General features: G+C 41.3%; 1 long non-coding RNA gene across 1 annotated transcript; it reads right to left on the bottom strand.

Annotated features, from left to right (window-relative positions):
- LOC108309624 lies at positions 1-18,463 on the bottom strand. Its single transcript, XR_001827427.2, has 3 exons — positions 18,449-18,463; positions 16,101-16,102; positions 1-90 (listed from the first exon to the last, which is right to left on the bottom strand). It is a non-coding gene; the product is annotated as an uncharacterized LOC108309624 (long non-coding RNA).
- Positions 18,464-23,660: the final 5,197 nt, after the last annotated feature.

The following is a 23,660-nucleotide window of genomic DNA, read 5'->3' as shown; positions in this document are numbered from 1 at the left end:
TATACACTCAACAAAGGACTGATATCTAGAATGTACAAGGAACTCAAACAAATTAGCAAGAAAAAAACAAACAATCCCATCAAAAATGGGCTTTTGGACATGAATAGACAATTTTCAAAAGAATATATGTAAATGGCCAAGAAACATGAAAAAATGATCAACATCACTAATGATCAGGAAAATGCAAATCAAAACCACCATGTAATACCACCTCACTCCTGCAAGAATGGCCATTTAAAAAAGAGTATATGTTGGTGTAGATGTGCTGAAAAGGGAATGCTTCTACACTGCTGATGGGAAGGTAAACTAGTACAACCACTGTGAAAAATAGTGTGGAGATTTTTTAAAGAACTAAAAGTAGAACTACCATTTGACACAGCAATCCCACTACTGGGTATCTACCCAGAGGAAAAGAAGATATTATACAAAAAGGATTCTTACACATGAATGTTTATAATAGCACAATTTGTAATTGCAAAAATATGAAAACAGACCAAATGCCCATCAATAAAGGAAATATGATATATATGTATATATATTTAGTTCTTTAAAAAATCTCCACACTATTTTTCATAGTGGTTGTACTAGTTTATCTTCCCATCAGCAGTGTAGAAGTTTATATATATATATATATATATATATATATATATATATATATATATATATATATATATATATACACACACACACACAATGGAATTCTACTGGGCCATAAAAAGGAATAAATTAATGACATTCACAGCAACTTGGATAGAATTGGAGACTATCATTCTAAGTGAAGGAACTTAGGAATGAAAACCCAACCATTGTATGTTCTCACTCGTAAGTGGGAGCTAAGCTATGAGGATGCAAGGCATAACAATTCTACAACGGGCTTTGGGGACTTGGGGGAAAAGAGTCTGAGGGGTGAGGAATAAAAGACTACAAATTGGGTTCAGTGTATACTGCTCTGGTGATCGGTGTACCAAAATCCCACAAATCACCACTAAAGAACTTACTTATATAATCAAATACCACCTGTTCCCCAAAACCTTATAGGAATAGAAAAAAATTAAAAATAAAAAAATTAGAGACAAAAAAGACAGTACAAATACAATTTTAATAATAATAATAAGCCATGGGAGAAGTGACTCTCTTGAGGTTATCTGAGGGAACTTTCATTGGTATCTAGCATGTTTACAGGATACCATTGACCCCCATCAGTAAACAGATGCAAGCAAAACCTATTAAAAGTGAATCTCCTCCCTGAATGCATGCAGGAGTTTCTGTGTGCTTATAGCACATTTCTCAGTCATACTTACACTATCTGTTTAGGGGGAAGGAAGATCCACTCACTGCATGGCATTAGTTGCATCATTGGTTTGCAAGGACAGCTCCACCCCCTCATTTAAGTGGATCATCTGTGCCAAGTTTTTCCTGGTTACAGTTTCTGCCCACCTGCCCCCCCAGGTAGCATCCCTTGGCCATCGGAGCTCCATGGTCTGGGTCTTCTAATTCCATACCCTTGGATTTGATGTCACATTGCCCATGTTGCCAGCCTGACCCTCAATCTTTTTACCTATACCTCAGTTCTGAAACCTTGTGCCTAGAGTCTGCCTTGTACCTTCCAGCACTCCATCTCTCTTTTCTGGAACCCTGCCTTACTTTTGGCAGTAGCACCCTTGCCTTACCCACCTATCCCCACACTGGCATGCATCCTATGGTCAAGACTGATGACAGCCTTCCCTGATATTAAGACTTTCCAGAACTGTCTGCCTGCCGGGAAGCCTGCCTACCTTCTGGCACTTCCTCTCTCCCGAGCTACAGTACTCACTGCATAAGCTGCAACACTCATTGCCAGTTGCCCATTGGCTTGACTTGGCCTTTGGAGCGTGTTTACAACACAATTTAAAAAGCAGCGTGTCAGTACTCAGGAAAGGAGACAGATTGTTCCAGTTCTACCAGCAAGCTCCTCAGAAAATGAGCCTAAGAAAGGCTGAACACATCAGGAAAAAAGACTCCTTTGGCCGGAAGAAAAGAATAAAAAAGAGATGGGGAAAAAAAGAGATGGGCAACAGGAGATTCTCTTATCTGGGCTCCTTGATCCTGGTTGTTCTTTGGAACAGAGGCCAGGCTTCCTTCAGCTGGGGCTTATCGAGCACCAGGCAAGGTAACAGGAGCCAAGAGCAGAGATGACTGACACACAGTCCCTGCCTCCAGAGATGGCAGTGGGACGAGGAAGATAAACTTAGAGATGGCACTGAGTGGATCACTGTGTTGAGAGGTTCCACAGGAGGCAGTTTCTGGGGGTGGGAAGGAAAGATGAAGGAGGTACTCTTGAATTTGGAAGTTAGATCACCAGCCTTTAGGGGGCGAGCGAGATGCACTGACCAGCAGTGATGGCGCGTACAAATGACTATCCACACGTAGGAGAGTCTGGACTTGGAATCACAAGGATGAGGCTTGACTTCAGCCCTGTCACTTATTTCCCCTATAACCTTAGGCAGACCTCTCAGCCTGTTAGAGCCTCAGTTCCTTGTGAAGAAACAAGAATTAAGTAAAACCTGGCTGGCAGCTACTTCACAAGGTGGTAGCAAGAGCACTGTGAATGAGAAATCGCTCTGTTAAATGGGAGGTTGCCTGCCTTCACTGTCATTCCTGAACGGTGCCCCAGCACACACCAGGGTGACTGAATCATTCTGCTTTGTCACTGGTTTCAGTAGTAACAGTCTCAGACCCCAGGAACCTCCTTAGTCCCAGACAAATGCAGACAATTGGTTAGCCTGGCACATGTTCTGACCAGAGGAGCTGTGAGGTCCCTGCTGGCCAAGACATTGCTTCAACATTTTCTAAGGTGTAAAATGCAGTGTGTTTTAGAATATTCACAAGGTTGTGTAACCAACACAAGTATCTGGTCCCATACATTCTTACCACTCCAAAAAGGACTTATTAGCAGTCAATCCCAACTCTCCTTTTGCCACCCAGTGGCAACCACTGATCCAATTTCTCTCTATGGATTTACTTACGCTGAATTCTTACTCTAGTTTGAAAAGAAATTGGCATCTGAAAGCATTGAATTCTGCCTCGTCTTTATCTCTGAGTTTGCCGATAAGTGAGGGTATTTTTTTATGAACACCTTTCCCAAGCATCACCAGCCTCAATCCATCTCCTCACCTCCCTCAGGAATGGGTATGGCCACAGATGTGCCAATGTACTTCTTCCCGCACGCCCTGGTGTGAGGATGCCAACAAGCCATTCTACACTGTAGCCAGCCAGGTCCAATTCATTTATAAAGATACTTTGTTTCTTTGTGTTCCATTCACAACAATGGACACGAATCAATTGTTAATAGGGAGAGTTTAATATTATTGCATAAGAAATATGGCGGTGCCACTCAGCAGGGAAGCAATTTTCTGATTATGATGGAGAAGTTGGGAGATGAGATAATACTGTAAACCATGCCTCTCTGATCGCCACTGTGAACAATACTGATCTTTCCAAAGGAGCTGAAGAACGTGGTAGCTGGAGGGAGTACAGATGCCAAGCACTCAGGCCAGAGGAAGTGAGAGGTTTCTGTGTCAGAAGCCAACTTTGTGAATGACTAAAGCATTCAGCCAGCATTCTCAAAAGTAAATTGGAGGAAAGCAAAATGGAGTGAACCAAAGCTTTTTTCCTCCACAGAGGAGGCCAAACAGACTAGAGTGGCCACAGACCTGTGCTGGAGTAGCTTTCACATTTTTTCTAAACAAGACCTATCTTTCATTTGCGGAAGGGTTTAGGGATGAAAGAGGAAGTGGAGAGAAGGCTGGAGTGTTGAGTAATTCCTCAGCAGAAAGAAGAGTTTGTCTTTACCAGAAGAAACCCAAGCCAGAGGTTTAGAGAGCTGTGAATAAACATCACTCGACTTCAGAGATGCAGGACAGGCACAGAGACACCAGAGGCTCAGTGGGAAGAACGGTGATCGACAGTGCCAGGAGCTTAAACCACTCATGTAGTGTGGAGCATATCTCTCTGAAAGTCAATGCCAAGCCAGCAGACAGGACCAGGTAGGCAAGCTAAAGGCAGGACATACTAGAAGGAAAAAGATCAAGGCTGTTAAACTTTTTCCCCCACAACTGCACGTGGGTCTCCACTGGCGGATTTAGGGAGCCCAGAGCTGCCCCTCAGCTGCTGGAGCTGCAGCTGCTGCTCTTAATCCCACCCTGTTCTTGTGACAGGCAACAAACAACTGCAAGATGAGGGAGGTACCCTTGAATTCAGAAGTTAGATGGCCAGCCTTTAGTGGGTGAGTGAGGTGCACCGGCTGGCACTGATGGTGTGTACAAATGACTATGGACATGTAGGAACGAGTCTGGACTTGGAATCACAAGGGTGAGGCTCGATTTCTAGCCCTGTCACTTATTTCCCCTATAACCTTAGGCAGATCTCTCAACCTGTTAAAGCCTCAGTTCCTTGTGAAGAAACAAGAATCAAGTAAACCTGCCTGACAGCTACTTCAGCTACAAGGCTCCCTCGGTGCACCCATCAATTGTAAATGAGACCATGATGCAGGTAAGTTGAATATAAACTGACAGTAGGCCCACTATCAATGTGTACGTTTAGTATGATCCTTAACATATTGATAACATATCGTAACAGTGTCATATGACAGCAGTCACCAATCTCACGGCTCTCAGTCCCAGGATGGAGAACCTAGTTAAAGATGGGACATTCACTTTGCTTCTACTTGTCTTCATATGGCCTGTCTTCTGTAGCATCTCTCTAAGCCAGAATTTAATTTTGGCAGGGTCAATTCATCATTTAATGCCCCTCATGTACCTTATTGATGAAGAGACTGTAGGGCTAGGGCATAAGATCTTTTGTGGGCTTGTGAAAATGAACATGTTAGATTTTTAGAGTTTATGGGCTTCAGGCTACATAAATGCATTGTCAGTTCAATGCTGACTCGACCAACAACAGCAAACTGGACACACCAGATCCTGGAAGGAAGAACTGGTAGTTGGATAGAGGACAGAGAAACCAGATGTAAAAGACTTGTGGAAACTAAAGAGGTAGGACGGGGCCCGCCATGCAAGAGCACTGCTGTGTAATGCTGGTGATAGGAAAACCGTGGGTCAGGACCGGCCTCTGCCTCGCCTGGGAGCTTCTCTGCGCCTGCTGCTGGGCTGGGAGCCAATAGCACCTCGGCCAGCCTCCCTTGTGGTGAGCAAATAACTGGAGGTGTAGCTTCTGGCAGGCAACACCAGCAATAACTGACCTGGGGCTCCCACCCCAGGCTTGTTGCCATGCTGAAATCATCTATGTCCTTAGGCAGGGCCACACCAACTCACAGGCAGAGGAGACTCTGGACTTTGAAGGGCTGCCCAGGAGCTAAGGCCTCTGTGGTCTTCACTAGTTCCCTTCCTCTCACAGTTAACCATCTTCACTGAATTCTGCCCAGTACCTAATGTTTAACTCTCTGATTTTCTTATGAGTCCAAGTTTTACTATTTTATCACAAAACACCTGAAGATTGGTGACAAAGATGGTCTCCTTAGTCAAACTTTAGTTAGACTTCCCTGAGCCCTTTTCTCGCTTAGGCCTCAACTTGGTTTTCTGTGTGCCCCTGATGACCTCAATGTTAGCAAGAATCCTGCTAAGTTATCCCTCACCTTGATATCTGATCACCCCTGATATCTGATCAAGTTCCTCCCTGCCCCTATCCTTGATGTCTAAGTCCTCTGCCTGCCTTTAGCAAGAATCCTCCTTCCCTTGAGGTCTCCTCTTAGTAATTTTCCGTCCACTGACCCCTCATTCTTCCCATTGGCCATAAGTCCCAAGCCATCTCTGATTAGGAGTTTAGCTCAGTCTCTCTCTTCTATTCCAATAGAGTTGACTGGTATAACAATTGTCTTGAACAAAGTCTTTCTTACTGTTTTAACAAGTGTCCAGTGAATAATTTTTTCTCTACAGTAGCTCCCATCATAATCTTTCCTAAAATTGCCCCTTCTTTATGAAAGGTAGGAGTTAGCCCCACAGCCTCTTGTCTACCATTTATTTAGACAGTCTAATGACCACCACACTTCACAAGATAATCTAATGACCTCCACACTTCACAAAGTTCTTCTTTCCCCAAATTTTCAGTTTCTCTCTTCTGCCTAAGGATGTGATGGTTTTCCTGATTAAGCAAATGGTACTAAATACCATGAGCGTTTCATTTGGAAGTCAAGTGGAAAAGCCAATTGTGCATTATGTATCTGAAATTACTTTCGTTGGAATGCCTCGGAATGGAATTATCAGGCTTTTCTTTAATTAATTTGGTACAGAAGTTTATTGTGAGGAGCTTCAGGAATAATGCTGAGGCTCTGATAAGAGTGTTGAACTGTTGGCATTCAAGTGTTTGAAAGCCTGGATGTTACAGTTGGGAGAAATCCCCCCCTCCTGCCCATTACCTGGCAACTCACAAACGGTCTCCACAGCAGAAGAAAGTCAGAAGGATGGCCCAGCAATTTCAGCGTGCCCACCAACTGTAAATGAGAAAATTAGGCAGGTAAGTTGAATATGAATGGCGGTGGGCTTTGTCAGCCTACTAAAGGAGTCAGAAATTTCAAGAAGAAAAATGAATAAATAAAATAAAAATAGACTCAACAAAGTGAAAGTTTCATTCTTAAGGGAAAAAAGCATAATTGGGATCTGAAAATGCATTTTCTTTTTAAAAGAAATTTTTTTCACCTCTTAGCAGAGAAGAAATGAATCACTCTGACAACCCTAATTCAGCTTTCCTGAACTCAGCCAGCTCTTCTCAGAGCACAGCACAGGGAAGTGGCACCTGGCCAGGGTGGTGGGATGGGGCATGGGTGTCTGCCGCAACTTCAGCCCAGGGTTGAACTCTCTTTAAAGATACTTTGCAATTTCCAAGATTTTCCTCAAAATACATTTTCCATTCTAGGGAACTTTTTACGATACCTCCAAAAAAGGTATTTTGTTATGTACTTCACTTTAAAAATATTTTTTCTATTTTTAACAAAGCTAGTGTTTGTTCCATTTTATAAATCACTTCCAATTAATATTGAATTACTAAAAAGTTTTCAAATAAAGTTTGACTCTAACTCTCTGAGCTGAATTTCCTGAAAATGAAGAACTTCAGAATGTTGGATCTGCAAGAAACTTTACAAAATTTCTACTTTAGTCCCCCATTACCCAAAGGAGGGTACATTCTCAGGCTCCCAGTGGAAACCTGAAACCACAACCAAACTCTTTATATACACTGTAATATATCTATGATAAAGTTAATTTATAATTTAGGTACAGTAAGAGTGTGCCTAAATTAAAATATCTATTTTATTATTATTTATCATAAATTTTATTATAAATTTATAGGCCTAATATAAATTTATAATAAATTATAAATTTATTATAATATAGTAAAATTTATTATAAATTTTATTATAAATAATAATAAAATAGAGCAATCATAACAATAGGCCAGCATGACTACTTCTATGCTTTTGGGCCACTATTAAGTAAAATAAGGGCTCCTCGAAGAGAAATCCCCCAATTTTAGTCAGCTGGACAGATGGATTTGAGATTTATTTTCTACTCTCCTCAGCTGCAGCACGTGATTAAATCCTTCTTCCCTGGTAATACTACTCGTCTCAATGATTGGCTTTCTGTGCAGTGAGCAGGACCTAGACCAAACTTCTGACATTTTGGTAACAGATTTTGGTGCCCTGACCAGGAGTGCATTGCTTGTGATCTTGGCTGTTGAGGGACAGGAGAGTTTCAGAAGCCCTCCTAAGCAGCTAGCTGCCTTTTTTTAGCCAGAGGTGGATTTTTGTGTGTGTGTCTCTCTCTCTCTGGTAGCATTGTTGCCAGCCCCATCTGTGTTCCTGATTGCCCAGGAAGAACAGTCTTTGAAATACGACAGCTGCATCCAGATCAGTGTCTTTTGTGGGACCAGTCAGTGGAATCTGCTCTTCTCAATGTGGGAAATTTTAAAGGAATTTATGTTTGCAGGTAGAACAAGCCCAACTAATTGAGCAAGGGAAGCACTCTGATCATTCAGTCTGGACACTCTTGGGGGCTTGTTAGTAATTGTACATATACCCAGACAAGTGAGCATATTTTCTGGATACCAGACAGCAGGATTGGCTCCTCATGATTTGGGGAATTTTGAAGGAATTTCTGTTTGCAGGTTGAACAAGCCCAACCAACTGTGAAAGGGGAGCACCCCAACCATGGTTCAGATACTCCTGGGGCTTGTTAGTCACTACTGCAGTTAGACTGTATTTTAATAATTTTTTTTTTCTGTGTGCGTGTGTTGACATAGTCATGGGAAATTGGACTTTGATCCTAGAATGCAGTTGATTTGGGTGTATTCTTCAAAATTTATCTGCATGTAGTTATAAACCAAAAGAACGAAGGAAAATGCTATTATTTTGTAATGCTATTTGCCCCACCATTTTTTGGAGTCTGGGGAGGATTGGACTCCATGAGTCTTTCAATTGTACTGCTGCATTCATTTTGCTGTTGGATTCATTTCACTGGATTCATTTTGCTGTTGAATGAGAAAACAGGATGGAGTTCCATGTATGCAGGCTTTTATGCTACTGTTCTAAGCCTGGTCGTGCCCAGTCAGTATGTGACGTTCGTCTGTAGTATGCTTGGCCCCAGTGTTCCTTAGAGTTTGGGGAGGTTTGTCCTTTAAGATTAAACTACTATTGCTTTACCCAAAATTTTGGTCAGAGCCCTCATTGGATTACCTATTGAGGTAAACAAAGTTTAGCCATGTGAACATGTTTGTAAACTTACAAACTTGTGTGGTTATCCCATGGCTAGAGTTTCAAGGTAAATGCTACTGGGTCTTTATTTATATCTTTGCATATACGTCTAGATGTGTTTATGTGAATGTACATTTATTATACGTTGTGTCTACAGAGTACCAAATTGGCTTGTAAATAAAAGTTACATGAGACAACAAGTCTTAGCATTTTTCAAGTTCACATGACTTCAGCAAATATTTAATAAACAAGCTGGCGTTAAGATTATTGGTAAAATAAAAATAGAAGTATCTTTGGAATTGTCAGCATACATTTTTGGTCCAGGTTTTATATTTGTCTGTGCTACATATTTAAAGGTGTCAGGGCTTGGCACAAAAGGTTATAAGACTATGAAGCAAACCAAAAACAAAATTATCTTTCAGTGATTTTTTTGAAAAATAAAACCAATGTAATGTTTTTGGTTTAACAAAAACAGCTGAATCTTCTGAGTTGTTGATGAAAATACCCATGTATTTAACTTTAAGCTTCTTACTTAGGTGAACACCTAATATGCACAGGTTCTAAAAAATAGCTGACAATAAAATAATGACTAGTTTTTTCTAATATCTCAGTTCTACATAATTTGCTAAAAATTATAGATAAATCTAGATAATTGCTAAAAATGAATAAAATATAGATGGGGGTAAATGCTGTAGGTGAACTTTTTGTGTAATATTTTTTTTTTTTTTTTTTGAGACAGAGTCCAATTCTGTTGCCCAGGCTGGAGTACCATGGCACAATCTCGATTCACTGCAACCTCTGCCTCCCGGGTTCAAGTGATTCTCCTGCCTCAGCCTCCAGAATAGCTAGGATTACAGGCACCTGCCACCACACCCAGCTAATTTTTTGTATATTAGTAGAGACGGGGTTTCATCATGTTGCGCAGACTGGTCTCGAACTCCTGGCCTTGTGATCCACCCGCCTCAGCCTCCCAAAGTGCTGGGATTACAGGTGTGAGCCACCATGCCTGGCCTTTTGTGTAATTAAAAATCTTGAAATCCTTTGGATGGTCATTAAATGTCTTGGTAATTTCTAATAATTAAGAAAGGGTTATGAAATGGGGAAACATGTCTTTAAAAATTATAGAATGTTCTTATCTAGAAGATACTGATATCTGACAGACAGTTCAATATTTCTTGCTTCCTAGGTTTTTCACTAAAATGTAAGGTTACTAGAGAATAAGAATTCTAATTAATATATAATTCTGTATATAAAATGTGACAAAGAAGATGTGTCCTGTTGAGAAAAAAAATGTGTCTAAATTCAGAAGTTTCCAAAGGTTGATTCACATTATGGACTTGAAAAGGTGATTTGTAAAATAAAGAAGAAAGGAACCAGTAAGTAGAGGAGAGGAATATGAAACAGTATGACACCATAGGAGAAGCAATCACACTGCAGATGCTCTTTCTTTGCTTTCTGGTAACTGGCCTAAGAAACAGATTCTATGTTTTATGGAGATAATTGCTGTATTATTGTTATTAGGTTTTTGATGGCTTAGGAAAACTGGATTAAAAAGAATGAAGGGCCAGGTGTGGTGGCTCATGCCTGTAATCCCAACGCTTTGGGAGACTGAGATGGGAGGATCACTTGAGCCCAGGAGTTTAAGATTAGCCTGGGCAACACAGGGAGGTCCCATCTCTACCAAAAAAAAAAAAAAAAAAAAATTAGCAAGATATGTGGCAATTGCCTGTAGTCCTAGTTATTTGGGAGGCTGAAGTGGGAGGATTGCTTGAGTTCAGGAGATCAAGGCTTACAGCAGGTCATGATTGCACCACTGCACTGTGACCTCGGCAACAGAGCAAAAGCCTGTCTCAAATAAATAAAATTAAAATATAAAGAAATTAAGGTTTTTACATCTACCCAACTTTCTGTACTGCTTTCAACGTCCTTGTGCTGTCAAGTTACAGGCCTTTGACTCCTGGGTCTGGAAAAGGCACCAGCGTCTGCTAAATCTTGAACACTGATACCAGTCAAAGCCTTGTCTTCAGACCTGGGAGAAGGCAACCATCAGAATGGGTTGCTTTCATGAGATACAGGGCTATATGTTAGAGTCATTCAATCCTTCCAGGCCTAGGGACTACCAAGCAACAGGTGAGTGAATGAGACTGTAAGGGCTGATTTTGAGAGAGAGAGAAAATTAGTTCAGAGTTTTTCTACAAATTAAACATTAATATCAAAAGCAAACTGATGCAAGGCCAGCATCTGGGCCCCTGTGTCAGGATAACAAGGTTTTCTTGGAGCATTTAGCTATTTTTTAATAGAAAATTGTGAAAGGTTATAAAGGATTTATGGAAATATTATCTTTTGGTCAAACTGATTAAAATTAAATAGATTTATTCATAAGGTTCTATTAAAATTAGCCTTAACATTAATAGCATACTATACAAATGTTAAAATTTGGTTTTATCTATTGAACAAAATTTTCACGTAATATTAATAATAGATAATAAAAGCTTGTTGCTTCTTTCGAGTAAACTGCAGAAAAATGGAAAAAGAAAAAGAGAGATTTAGTTGGCCTCATGCTGCCTTTATTAGGTTTTATTATTTGGGAAACTGAGTCTTCACTCTACCAAAAAATAAAGGTTTTCATTTTTTTGAAGTCTTTGAATTATCATTTTGACTTGATGAATGACGTGTGTTCCTATTTTGGAATATCAAGTGTTTTAGACTTCCGATATCTGACAAACTTGCAAAGCAAAAATTTCAAGTTCTAAATTCAGGTTTTTTACTTCAAACTAACTTTTTAAATATTAAGTTCTCTCAAAGTCCAAGAGAGACATTTACGCTTATTTGATTTGTTAAAATTGTACAGAAAACATTGTCAAATATGAGGTTGTGTTTAACTTTCTCTGGGTTATATTTATATAAATATGTTATTAATGTGTTCCAAAGTTGTAGGAGATTCCTAAACTTCTAATATGTCATCTTAGTATATGTTATCAGTAATTGCAATAATGATTATTATGTTAAACTGTTGTATGACACAGAAATAACCAAATTTCTTTTTCAACTGCGTTTTTAACTGTGGCTGTCCTAACACTTTGTCATCCACAATTATTACTTCATTTTGATTCTTCTCAAAAAGCAGCTTATAATCAGCTACAGTCCAAAGCTTACTTCTTGTTCTTAGAAAATTTTTTACACATGAACAGAGTAAAGCTGATCTAGATTTCTGAAAACCGACACCATTTCTGGATTAGGAAATTACCAAAGAATTAAAAATGGTCACAGTAGCTCTATGGACAAAAGAATGTGTAAACATTGGTAGTTTAATTATAGCAGGGTCATTGATAGTTCCTGGACGATTATTATAATGGGTTGGCTAGTATATCTCCAAAATCTGTGTCCACCCAGAACTTCAAGATGTGACCTTATTTGGAAATAGAGTCATTTTAGGTGGGCCCTAAATCTGATAACTGATCCCTTATAAGAAGAAGAGAGGACATACAGAGATGCAGAGAGCAGAACGCCATGTGCTGCTGAAGGAGGAAATTGCAGTAATGCAGCTACAAGCAAGCCATGCCAAGCATTGCCAACAACCACCAAAAGTGAGGTGAAAGGCATGGAATTCTCTGTCAGAACCTCCAAAAAAGAACCAGCTCAGCTAACGCTTTGATTTTGGACTTCTAGCCTCAAAAACCATGAGAGAATAATTTTGATTTTTTGTTTTTGTTTTTGTTTTGAGACGGAGTCTCGCTTTGTCGCCCAGGCTGGATTACAGTGGTGCAGTCTCTGCTCACTGCAACCACCGCCTCTGGGGTTCAAGTGATTCTCCTGCCTCAGCCTTCTGAGTAGCTAAAATTACAGGTGCCTGCCACCATGCCCGGCTAATTTTTGTTTTTTTAGTACAGACAGGGTTTCACCACGTTGGCCAGGCTGGTCTCAAACTCCTGACCTCAGGTAATCCACCTGCCTCAGCCTCCCAAAGTGCCAGGATTGCAGGCATGAGCCACCACATCTGGCCTGTTTTTGTTTTTTTTTAAAAAACAACTTACTTCTTTAGAGGATTTCAAGAAAAAGACTATTGAATATAGATTTCTGCTAACTTTGGCAATTATGCCATTGAACTAAAAAATGAAATGTCCAGGACTATAATTACAAAGCTGTTTTTATCCATGAAGATTGTTAACCCAAAATGAAGCAAAACAAGAGTTAATTGCATGCAATGAACTATTAGAAGACTGAAATAATTTTTGTGGCTTTTTTGTTTCAAACATCGTTAATTCTTTTCGTTTTGCTTTTCAGAGTCAGGATAAATTCCTTTTTTTTTTTTGTAGCTAATTTAGCCTTGTAAACAAAACCTGATGCATATTTCTCTGTCTCTACTTGAATTCTCCAGAATTCAGAAACTATTTCTGAATATTCTTAATCTGTGGCAATATAGCTATTTGCCTAATTTCAGTAAGAATCTGTTTTCTTTTATTATAACAGGACACAACTGGAGGCACATGATGTTTCAACAAGCCAGATGCCAGTCAGGTACTCACAAGAACTTCCATTTACAGGGGTAACATTTTCATTCCTCATCATCATCCCATAATACCCCCTATTCAGCATGAAGCAGCCAAAAGAAACGGCCAGTAGATTCCCCATGACTGAGGAATTGATAAATAGGAAGCAGGGACTAAAACTGCCTCAATTGTCTCACGGAAGTAATATTTACAGTTTTTTGAATAAACACAGAAATTGATTGTCCCTGGTCTTAACACTTCAAACTTACATTTGTCTCATCTGAGTTCCTTCCTCAGGAGATGAACTGAATCTCATCATATCACTGCATCCAGACAATGAGACACCAGACCCTTCATCCGTGATAACTGCTTCCTTACCCCTCCCTAATTCCTGTTTTCCCTCCTTCTCCACTATACAAACCTCCCAATTTTAGTCAGAGAGATAGATTTGAGACTCACTCCTGTTCTTCTTGGTTGCAGCACCCAATTGAAGCCTTCTTCCCTGACAACACTCATTTCAGGGATGGGTTTTCTGTGTGATGAGCTGCAGGACCTAGACCAAACCTCTGGTGTTTTGTAACAACATTTGAGAACAGCATACAATTTAAAACTTATGAATTGTTTATTTCCGGAGTTTTTCATGTAATATTTCAGACCACGATTGCTCACGGGTAACTGAAACCATGGAAAATGAAACCACAGATAAAGGCAGACTACTTTAGTCAGAGGTTTTCCCAAGTTTTTAGCTGAGAGCGCTGTCTTCCAGTAAAGGCTAATGTAAACAGCCACTATGCCTAACAAATAACCCTCTGGACAAAGCTGGAATCCGGGTTGGGGGCTGGAGAGGGGGCCTCATTGCCCTCTCTTTGCACCAGAGAAATAAAGGACAGAACATGCCACCCCACACTATGTCTTTTGGCAAAATAATTATTTTGAGCTGATTATTTCAAGAAATTGCAGACACAAGAGAAGTTCTGAAGTCTGAGTACAAGTTACACTTCTGTAAGAGAAAATTACATCCATAAATGAAATCTTCATTCATAAAGGTGTCTCCCTCGCTGTACCAAGAAAAGAAAAAGGACTAAATCACTAGAGTCAGATATCACAGTGAAGGTACTGACCTAAATCTGCATGACAAAACTTACCCTGTTGACTGTGCTCCGCTGGATATCTCTCCAAGGCTAGCCTTCCCCAAACCAATCCTCCTTAGTTTTCAGTGAACAGTAGTATTCAAGCATGAATTCAAAGTAATCTTTTAGATATCCTCATTTCTCTGCCTATCTCCCATGTATATTTAAAATATACATGTTACTTACATACATGTAAACTTCTATTTGTTTTTCTCTTGCTTATCTGCCTTTTGTTACAGGGATCTGTCTAACTAAGAACTCAGAGGGGTAAAGAAAAAAATTATTTTTCCTCCCCTAAAGTTTCAAACCATTGACTTAGCCTGGGGAAGACAGGAAACATTTTAGGCTGTGGGATTAAATAGTTCAAGCTTAAATCTGTTGGAACTTTAAATTATCCTGAGTCTTGACTGTGTCTCTATAACTTGAGTCACATGACATCCAGCTGCAAATTCTGCCTTTTGTTCCTGTAAATAATTTAAAAATCCAAGCAGTGCCAGAGATAAGACCCTCTCAGATCATTACCCCTCCTCAAAGAGTAATAAAGTAATCTCTACTGGAATGTGGCAATCTGTAAACAATCAAATTGTCATGGCATGTGTACCTGATCTTATATGGAGAACATAACCCTGCTGGAACTTCCTGGTCTTTGCCCATATAATTGAAACTTTAGCTTCCCCATTTACCAAAGGCTGACCCTATTTGTCTGGAGTCTGTGCTTTTATGGGTTGCCATTCCCAAGGCTTGCACTCAAATAAACTCTATAAACTCATCTTTTCTGAATCTCATTATTTAAGATCAACATTCTGGCAACCTCTGACTACAGTAGCCTGCCTTTATCTGTGGTTGCTCTTTCTATGGTTTCAGTTACCCACAGTCAATTGTGGTCAGAAAACAGTAAATGAAAAATTCCAGGAACGAATAACGCATATGTTTTAAGTTACACATAGTTCTGAGTAGCATGATGAAATCTTGTCACCAAAACACCAAGAGCGTGGTCTAGATCCTGTTTCTTGCCACACAGAATGCCAGTCACTGAGATAAATGTTGCCCAGGAAGAAGGCTTTAATTAGGTACAGCAGCCCTTCAGTGATCCCTGTCACTTCACCGACAGGTGGAGCACTGGGACTATCAGAAGCATTCCAACCAGAGCAACTCTACCTGGAATAAGAGAGGGATAAAATGAGGCTGAGATGTGCTAGCTGCATTCCCAGAAGGTTAGGCATTCTTAGTCACAGGATGAGACAGGAGGTTGACACAAGATACAGGTCACAAAGACCTTGCTGATAAAACAGGTTGCAGTAAAGTAGCCAGCCAAAACCTGTCAAAACCAAGATGGTGACTAAAGTGACCTCTGGTCAGCCTCACTGCTCATTATACACTAATTATAATACATTAGCATGGTAAAAAAAAAAACTCCCACCAGTGCCACAACAGTTTATAAATGCCATGGCAATGTCTGCAAGTTACCCTTTATAGTCTAAGAAGGGGAGAAAACCTCAGTTCCAGGAACTCTCTGCTCTTTTCCTGAAAAATTCATAAATGATCTACCCCTTGTTTAGCATATAATCAAGAAGTAACCATAAAAATAGCCAACCAGTAGCCCCAAGGGCTGCTCTGTCTGTGGAGTAGCCTTTTGTTTCTTTACTTCTCTAATAAACTCGCTTTCACTTTACTCTGTGGACCCACCCCAAATTCTCTCTTTCATGAGATGGAAGAACCCTCTCTTGGGGTCTGGATCAGGACCACTTTCTGGTAACAGTACCAGCACAAATGGTTTTCGTTCGCCCAATTTCGCAAGAGCCAGTGGAGATCTCTGGTATGGTCTCTCTCAGTCCAAATCATCCCAGCCTCGGCTGCAGATTCAGACTATTTGAGATACACACATTTCTAACTCAACAAAGTTGGAATTGAAGCTCTACCTCAAGGTAGGAGTTTCATTTGTTATTCTCTAGAGATTCTGCTAATCACGAATTTGTGAGTTTTACTTTTCTCTGAGATTAAGGGGTTGTTTTGGAATTATTCATTTGAGATTCTGATTTTCAACCTTTTCTCTTATTCAAAATTTTAGTAGGGGAGCAAACAGATTCTCTCTGGAAAGAGGAAGTAAATCTTTGTGGCTTAAGAAAAAAAAAAAGTGTCATTTTTAAAGCTGGCCAGATTCTAAAGCTTTGTTCAATTGATAAATCTACACAAGAAGAGGCCAAATAAGACACTGTTTCTCCAAACCAAAAGAACCAAAAGGTACCTTAGGTGGCTAAGGTCTTGTGGGAATGTTGGAGATAATCACTTACAATGTGAACAGTCTCATAGAAGTCTTTTAAGAACATAGAGGGAGCCTTGCTTACCCCAGTGGACATGCAGAAAGGCTGGTCATCTAAGCACCAATTTTCTTGGAACCACCAAGACATGTAAAAGGGAAGCACCCACTCAAGGTTGACATTTGAGGAGCTATTCCTATAGATTGCACACTCGATTCAAAACAAAATCCCATTAGATACTTTTGGCTCATGCAAAAGGAAGATCTAAATTATAGGTGACTATACTTCTAAAACTGAGTCTTCCTCCTTAAGGAGAGATTCACCTTTAGAAACACCAACTGGATTTATGTTTAATACTTACAGCTTGGGAGGCCAATGCAGGTGGATCAGGAGGTCAGGATTTCGAGACCAGCCTGGCCAATATTGTAAAGCCCCATCTCTAATAAAAATACAAAAATTAGCCAGGCAAGGTGGCACATGCCTGTACTCCCAGCTACTCAGGAGGCTGAGGCAGAAAAATCACTTGAACCTGGGAGGTGGAGGTTGCAGTGAGCTGAGATTGTGCCACTGCATTCCAGACTGGGCAACAGAGCGAGACTCCATCTTGAAACAACAACAAAAAAATGCTTACAGTATTTCTTCATGCAAATATTTAGAAAAACAGTCTCAGATAACTCCTAGAGACCCAAAATTACAATGGTCCACATGGAGTACCTTTGAAATACCTAGGCTAGTTCATCAGCACAGTCGATTAGAAAAAGCCGCTCTAAAATAAAACAAAATAACCGGGATGGTACTTATTTTCAGTGGTACTTAGAAGTTTTTAGGGTGGGTCTAATAGTCATTTCTTTGCAAGTGGAAAACCAAAGATTGTCTAAAACACTTTCTGAATTGAAAAAGTCTGCCAAAATTTTTCTTCCTTCTTCAACTTTTCTTTTCTTTTGCCAAAACTTCATTGTCTGAATTTACCTCCCTTTCCTCCTCTACTTTCTGTTGTTCTGGCTCCATTCTGGGATATTTTGTGTCTGGTAGAGGAGAACCTGACTTGGTTGTTGATTATGGTCAAAAATGGAACTTAAAGCCATTAAGAATTCCTGTACCCCCTTTGGAACTCCATTGGTTTTGCTAAAGAATTTGAACTAAATATTTGAACTTATGACTCTGGCTAGATTTTCTGACATATACCAATTGGTTCACATGTTAATATCAGAAAGAAAAGCCAAGACTAGATAGCAAAGGCAAACTGCAGGACTACTGTAGAGGACTTGCATACATTTTCTGAAGCAGATCGTGAATGAGCCTGCAGTACTGCCAAATCTTTACTAGACACTCTCCCCTTAGTTTTCAAAAAAGTAGTTGATTGGAGTAAAATACAGCAATGCCAACAAAATTTTGATGAGCCTGTAAAGTCATACTATGAGAAATTTGAAAAAGTATTTCAACAATATTCAGGCCCATCAGAAGAAAGTTATACTAATCACCAAAATGATATTCTCCTTAACTCAAACTTTACAAATGGATTAGATGAAGAACTGGGAGTTATAATAAAGAGGCAAAACCTTGGTTGAGCTACCTTTCAAACTCATGATCTAGTTAATCTTGCTGACCAAGTGTCTTATATGCTAACTGATATGGACAGGAGACAAGGAAATACTGTGAAGAGGGTGGTTCCCTGGCAAAGGTCCCACCCTCAAACTAGGAAACCCACAGTGTGAAATGGGAACAGGCATTCCTGTTTCTGCACCCAAAAGTTGTCTTCTGGCCTGCCATGCCACCCTACCGTGTACTCATATAAACCCCAAAACCTCACGTTCCACGAGAAGATGAGCAGACAAGGAGATGAACAGAAAAACAGAAGAATGGCATAACAATACAGCAGAGAGGAGAAAGAGAGGAGTCTGACTGGGGACATTTAGAGAAGATGATCTTCCCACTCCATCTCCCTTCTAGCACCCCATCCATCCTGCTGAGAGCCACCTCCACCACTCAATAAAACCCCTGCATTCATCCTTCAAGTCTGTGTGTGACCTGATTCTTCCTGGATTCTGGACAAAAACCTGGGTACAAAGAGGGTACTGAGCTGGTTAACACTGTCCATGGATGGCAGAGCTAAGGGAGCACACTGTAACACATGCCCACTTGTGCTTCAGGAGCCTCAGGCACCCACTCCCAGATGCTGCCCTGGGGCCAGAGCCCAGGGGCACTCACTGCCCATCTGCATGCTTTCAATCCCCTAAGAAGGTTTGAGTGTGCATGGTGGCCGAACAGATGAGTCACACGTCCAGCAAGGGCGGTCAGAGAGTTCACCCATTTTCATAGCCAAGGAAGAAAGAGAAAAGGAAATTAAACAGGGAGGAAAAAGAAATAAGATCATGAGTTTACAATTTAAACAATTGTCCAAAAAATTTGTAATCCATAATCAGCCTAATGAAGTCCAAAACCAACTCAATTCCCTGCAAGTACAGCAAAAGCCTGGATATTTCTTTAAAAAAAAAAAATTAAAATGGAAAGAACAGCCACAGGCCAGAGAAAAGGAATAGGTTGCTTTGAGAAGTCCAAGTGACCATTTCTTTTCTCCTCATTAATACCTTAGGGGAAATTATACCTTGATTCTGGTGGTATGTGGTGTCAGCCACCATGAAAATAGAGTTATACTACAATTTAAAGCACTTGTGACAATCTTACGGAAAAACGTTAGAGATGTTTTAAAGAAAAATTGCAGGATTTCTATGTATGCACCTACTTTAGGAATTAAGACAAAGAACGGTGCCCTTTGGAGGCAAACAGCTCTGTTTCAACCACCTTCTGCCACGAAGCCCATCTGGGCTTTTGTAATAAATAATCCACAGCGAATGAGTTATCCCTACCTTCAAGGCTGGTAACGCTTCTGCCATTCAGACTTCTGAGGAGAGGGAGCACCTCTGGGATGTGTAAATTGTCCGTTAAGGAAGTGTTTCCAGAGGGAGTGGAGAGGAGGAAGAAACCAGGCATGGGTGTCATTCCAAGTGAAGTTCCCTCCTCAGCGTGACGCCAGGGGGCGCTCTGAAGTGGGACTTTCCCAACCGTGTATCCCACCTCAAGACAAAGGAGTGGGGCTTTCACACAGAGCTGGGCTCTGTGTATTGATGAGAGGAACATCAATACACAGAGCCCACCTCTCATCAATACAGAGTTCCTCTCATCAATACACAGAGCTCAGCTCCTCCCGGCCCCTACAGGACTCTTATAAATGGTTACTTAATTGCCAGGAGCCACAGGTAAAGCTGACATCCTGGATGAAGGTTCAAAGGAGGCGGGTGTACCTTGGGCTGGTTAAGCTCAAAGGGTATTCTTTCAAAAACTGCCTAGAAATATTGTAAGCCAAGAACAAGCCACAGAGTACACTAAATCTTAACCGGAATGACTGCAGCTGCGTAGCTGACAGGTGGGAAATCTTTTCATTGCAAGGAAGGGCAAACTGCTTAAACTAGCTGAAGTTGACATTTGTTTTATTTTGTTTTGTTTTAATTAGGATCCTTTGTATGCCACAGAACCCAGCAGCAGTATGTCCAGCTGCATTTCAAAGCAATGGAAAACCGTAAGGAGCCAAAAATCACAATAACTTACTGTTAGCTACTGCTACAATAATGCTGCATGACAACAAAATCTCACTGGCATAGAACAAAAAGCCTTCCCTTCTTACACAGCTGCAGGTTGTCTGGGTAGCTCTGGGCACGGCTCACTTGTCTTCTGGTTGACCACCTACGTGCCTACAAATTTCTTTCAGCAGGGTCTCGCAGCTTCTCCATGCTTCGCTACTAATGGCCAGCACGTGTTCCCTTCTTCAGTGATTGCCCTGGCACTAATTACTAAGGGTGTGGGAGTGTGAAAGCCCCACTCCTGTCTTGAGACACACGGTTGGGAAAGTCCCACTTCAGAGCGCCCCCTGGCGTCACGCTGAGGAGGGGACTTCACTTGGAATGACACCCATGCCTGGTTTCTTCCTCCTCTCCACTCCTTCTGGAAACACTTCCTTAACGGACAATTTACACATCCCAACTCCACGCCTACTTTTGGAGAACCCAGCAGAAGACATATGGCAGAGGATGTGGATTGTAAACAAAAAAGCCTCATGAAGGAAGGAAAGGAGAAAACTTTATTTTCAGAGGGAGAAATAATCTGCAGATTGGGGAACGCCACCTCCAAGGAAAACTGAAAGTACATGCTCCACAGAAGGGAAAAGAAAGCTGGTATTCATGCACTGCAGGGTTAGCCTTACATACATATTCAGCAGGTTTGGAGGAAATCTATGAATATTCATGAGGGAAGTTAGGAGTGTGTGCAGTGAGTAAACATATATGCAATGTACATTTCATCTTCACCTTGAGGTGAAGTTTTAGCATGAAAGTGAGGTGAAAATTGACTCTTTAAGTCAAAAGGTAAACTATAGAGCACAAAGACAACTTGTGCACAGACTCTATGAGCAGGCCTGAGGGCTGGGACTACCAAGAAAGAAAGGTCAGTTCTCTGTTGTCCAATCTGGAAAAGGGCCTCCCCTGAAACACTCTCAGTTTTTGCTTCTCACTAACTTTGACTTCCCTGTGGCTCTGCCTTACCATGTGTAAAAGTAGAAAAAGCCCAATATTCTGGTCTGGTCATCTTGAACCCCCCACCCTCACCAAACCACTTCGTAATAGTAAACTACTTATAAGGGAACATTCTGCTTTCCCTTAATATGGTATTGCTAATATTTTGTTAGCTATAAGAATTTTGTGTTAAAGAAATCTGTATATAAAACCTTGGCTCCCAGGCCTGATGTTGGTGGTTCATGACTGTAATCCCAGCACTTTGAGAGCCTGAGGCGGGAGGATTGCTTGAGCTCAGGAGTTCAAGACTAGCCTGGGCAACATGGCAAAACCCCATCTCAACAAAAAATGCAAAAATTAGCCAGGTGTGGCAGCATGTTCCCGTGTAGTCCCAGCTACTTGGAAGGCTGAGATGGAAAGATTGCTTGAGCCTGGGAGGTGGAGGTTTTAGTAAGCCAAGATCACACCACTGCACACTGCACACCAGGCTGGGTGACAGAGTAAGACCCCATTTCAAAAACAAAATCAAAAACGGAAAACAAAACCTTGGCTTCCTGACACAGAGTGAGCACAGAACTTCCTAACTGCACCTGTACACCTGGGGGGCTGACCAGGATGGTGAGGGCCAGTCATCTGGGTGCTGCCACCCCTTTCTATGCCCCTCTCAGCTGTACGGGCATCACCGGCTGCACTCTGGGGACTCCTCTTTTCCTTTACTGAGCTATAACTCTATGAATTCCAGCTTCTCAATGCTTACCTGGTAATCCTGGTGTGGCAGCAACAGATTTTTCCCACTTTTATCTGACCCTGGGATCCCTGAGCATCTATCTTTAGATTTGATAAGACCCAAATTTAAGAAAAAGTACAAGCTTTAGCTAAGGATGCTGCTCCACCAAAACCCCAAATGCTGATTCCAACCTTGACACTGACCTTGCAGCTTGGCCTCACAGCAACTGAATCCTTTACTCAATGTCTTTAGTCCACAGTCCTAGGAGAGAGTTCTGATTAATTCCCTTTGTGTTAAATACACGACCTTAGTCCAATCTGCTGTGAGTGGGGATGGGACTGCCAGATTCACATATGACTCCCTGGGTCCACCCATAGGGGCTGGAAGTGAAGCTGAGCCTTTAAGGAGGGGTGTGTGTGGGGAGAATGGCTGGTGTTGCTAGAACAACCAATATAGCTACTGAGGAAGAGATTGTGCCTCCTTTTCGATAGACATTGTTCTCGCCTCACGCCAACCCCATCCATATTTCCTTCAATACTCAGCTGTGTGCTCCATCCTGCAGACTGCCTACGTTCAAGTCTCAGCTGCCTCACGTACTAGCCAGGTGACTTCAAGGAAGGTGCTTAACAAATTGGGCACCAACTTCCTTACCTAGAACACAGCTAGTGAGAATTCCTGCCTCAGAGGTTGCCTGTGACACATGGTAACACTGGCAGCAGTTGGAGGTGGTGGAAGTAAAGGATAGTCCCAAGTTTGACTCCACCATCCAGGTATGTATTGAGGACATAAGTTCTTTCCATCTTCCACTCAGGAGCTTGACTTTGTGTGTGTGTGTGTTAATTTTAAGTTCAGGGATACATGTGCAGAACCTGCAGGTTTATTACAAAAGTATACATGTACCATGGTGGTTTGCTGCACCTATCAACCCGTCATCTAGGTTTTAAGCTCTGCATGCATCAGGTATTTGTCCTAATGCTCTCCCTCCCCTCACCCCCCACCCCCCAACAGGCCCCAATGTGTGATGCACCCCTCCCTGTATCCATGTGTTCTCATTGTTCAACTCCCACTTATGAGTGAGAACATGCAATGTTTGGTCTTCTGTTCCTGTGTTAGTTTGCTGAGGATGATGGCTTCCAGCTTCATACATGTCTGTGCAAAACACTCCTCAGCAAATGCAAAAAAACCGAAACCATAACAAACATCTCTCAGACCACAGTGCAATCAAATTAGAACTCAGGATTAAGAAACTCACTCAAAACCACGTAATTACATGGAAATGGAACAGCCTGCTCCTGAATGACTCCTGGGTAAATAATGAAATTAGGACAGAAATCAAGAAGTTCTGTGGCCAAGAAACTTGGAAAAAAAGCTACGAAAAAAAGCCCAGCATCACTCATCATTAGAGAAATGCAAATCAAAACCACAGTGAGATACCATCTCACACCAGTCAGAATGGCCATTATTTAAAAAGTCAAGAAATGGCTGGGCATGGTGGCTCATGCCTGTAATCCCAGCATTTTGGGAGGTGGAGGAGAACAAGTCACAAGGTCAGGAGATGGAGACCATCCTGGCCAACATGGTGAAACCCCATCGCTACTAAAAATGCAAACATTAGCTGGGCATGGTGGCACACGCCTGTAATCCTAGCTACTGGGGAGGCTGAAGCAGGAGAATCACTTGAACCAGGGAGTTGGAGATAGCAGTGAGCTGAGATCGCGCTACTGCACTCCAGCCTGGCAATCCATCTTAAAAA

This window comes from Cebus imitator, unplaced genomic scaffold (assembly GCF_001604975.1).
Source record: "Cebus imitator isolate Cc_AM_T3 unplaced genomic scaffold, Cebus_imitator-1.0 Scaffold95, whole genome shotgun sequence".
Taxonomy (NCBI): Eukaryota; Metazoa; Chordata; class Mammalia; order Primates; family Cebidae; genus Cebus; species Cebus imitator.
Note: the sequence above shows the minus strand (reverse complement) of the source record. Positions and strands in the feature narration are given on the sequence as shown.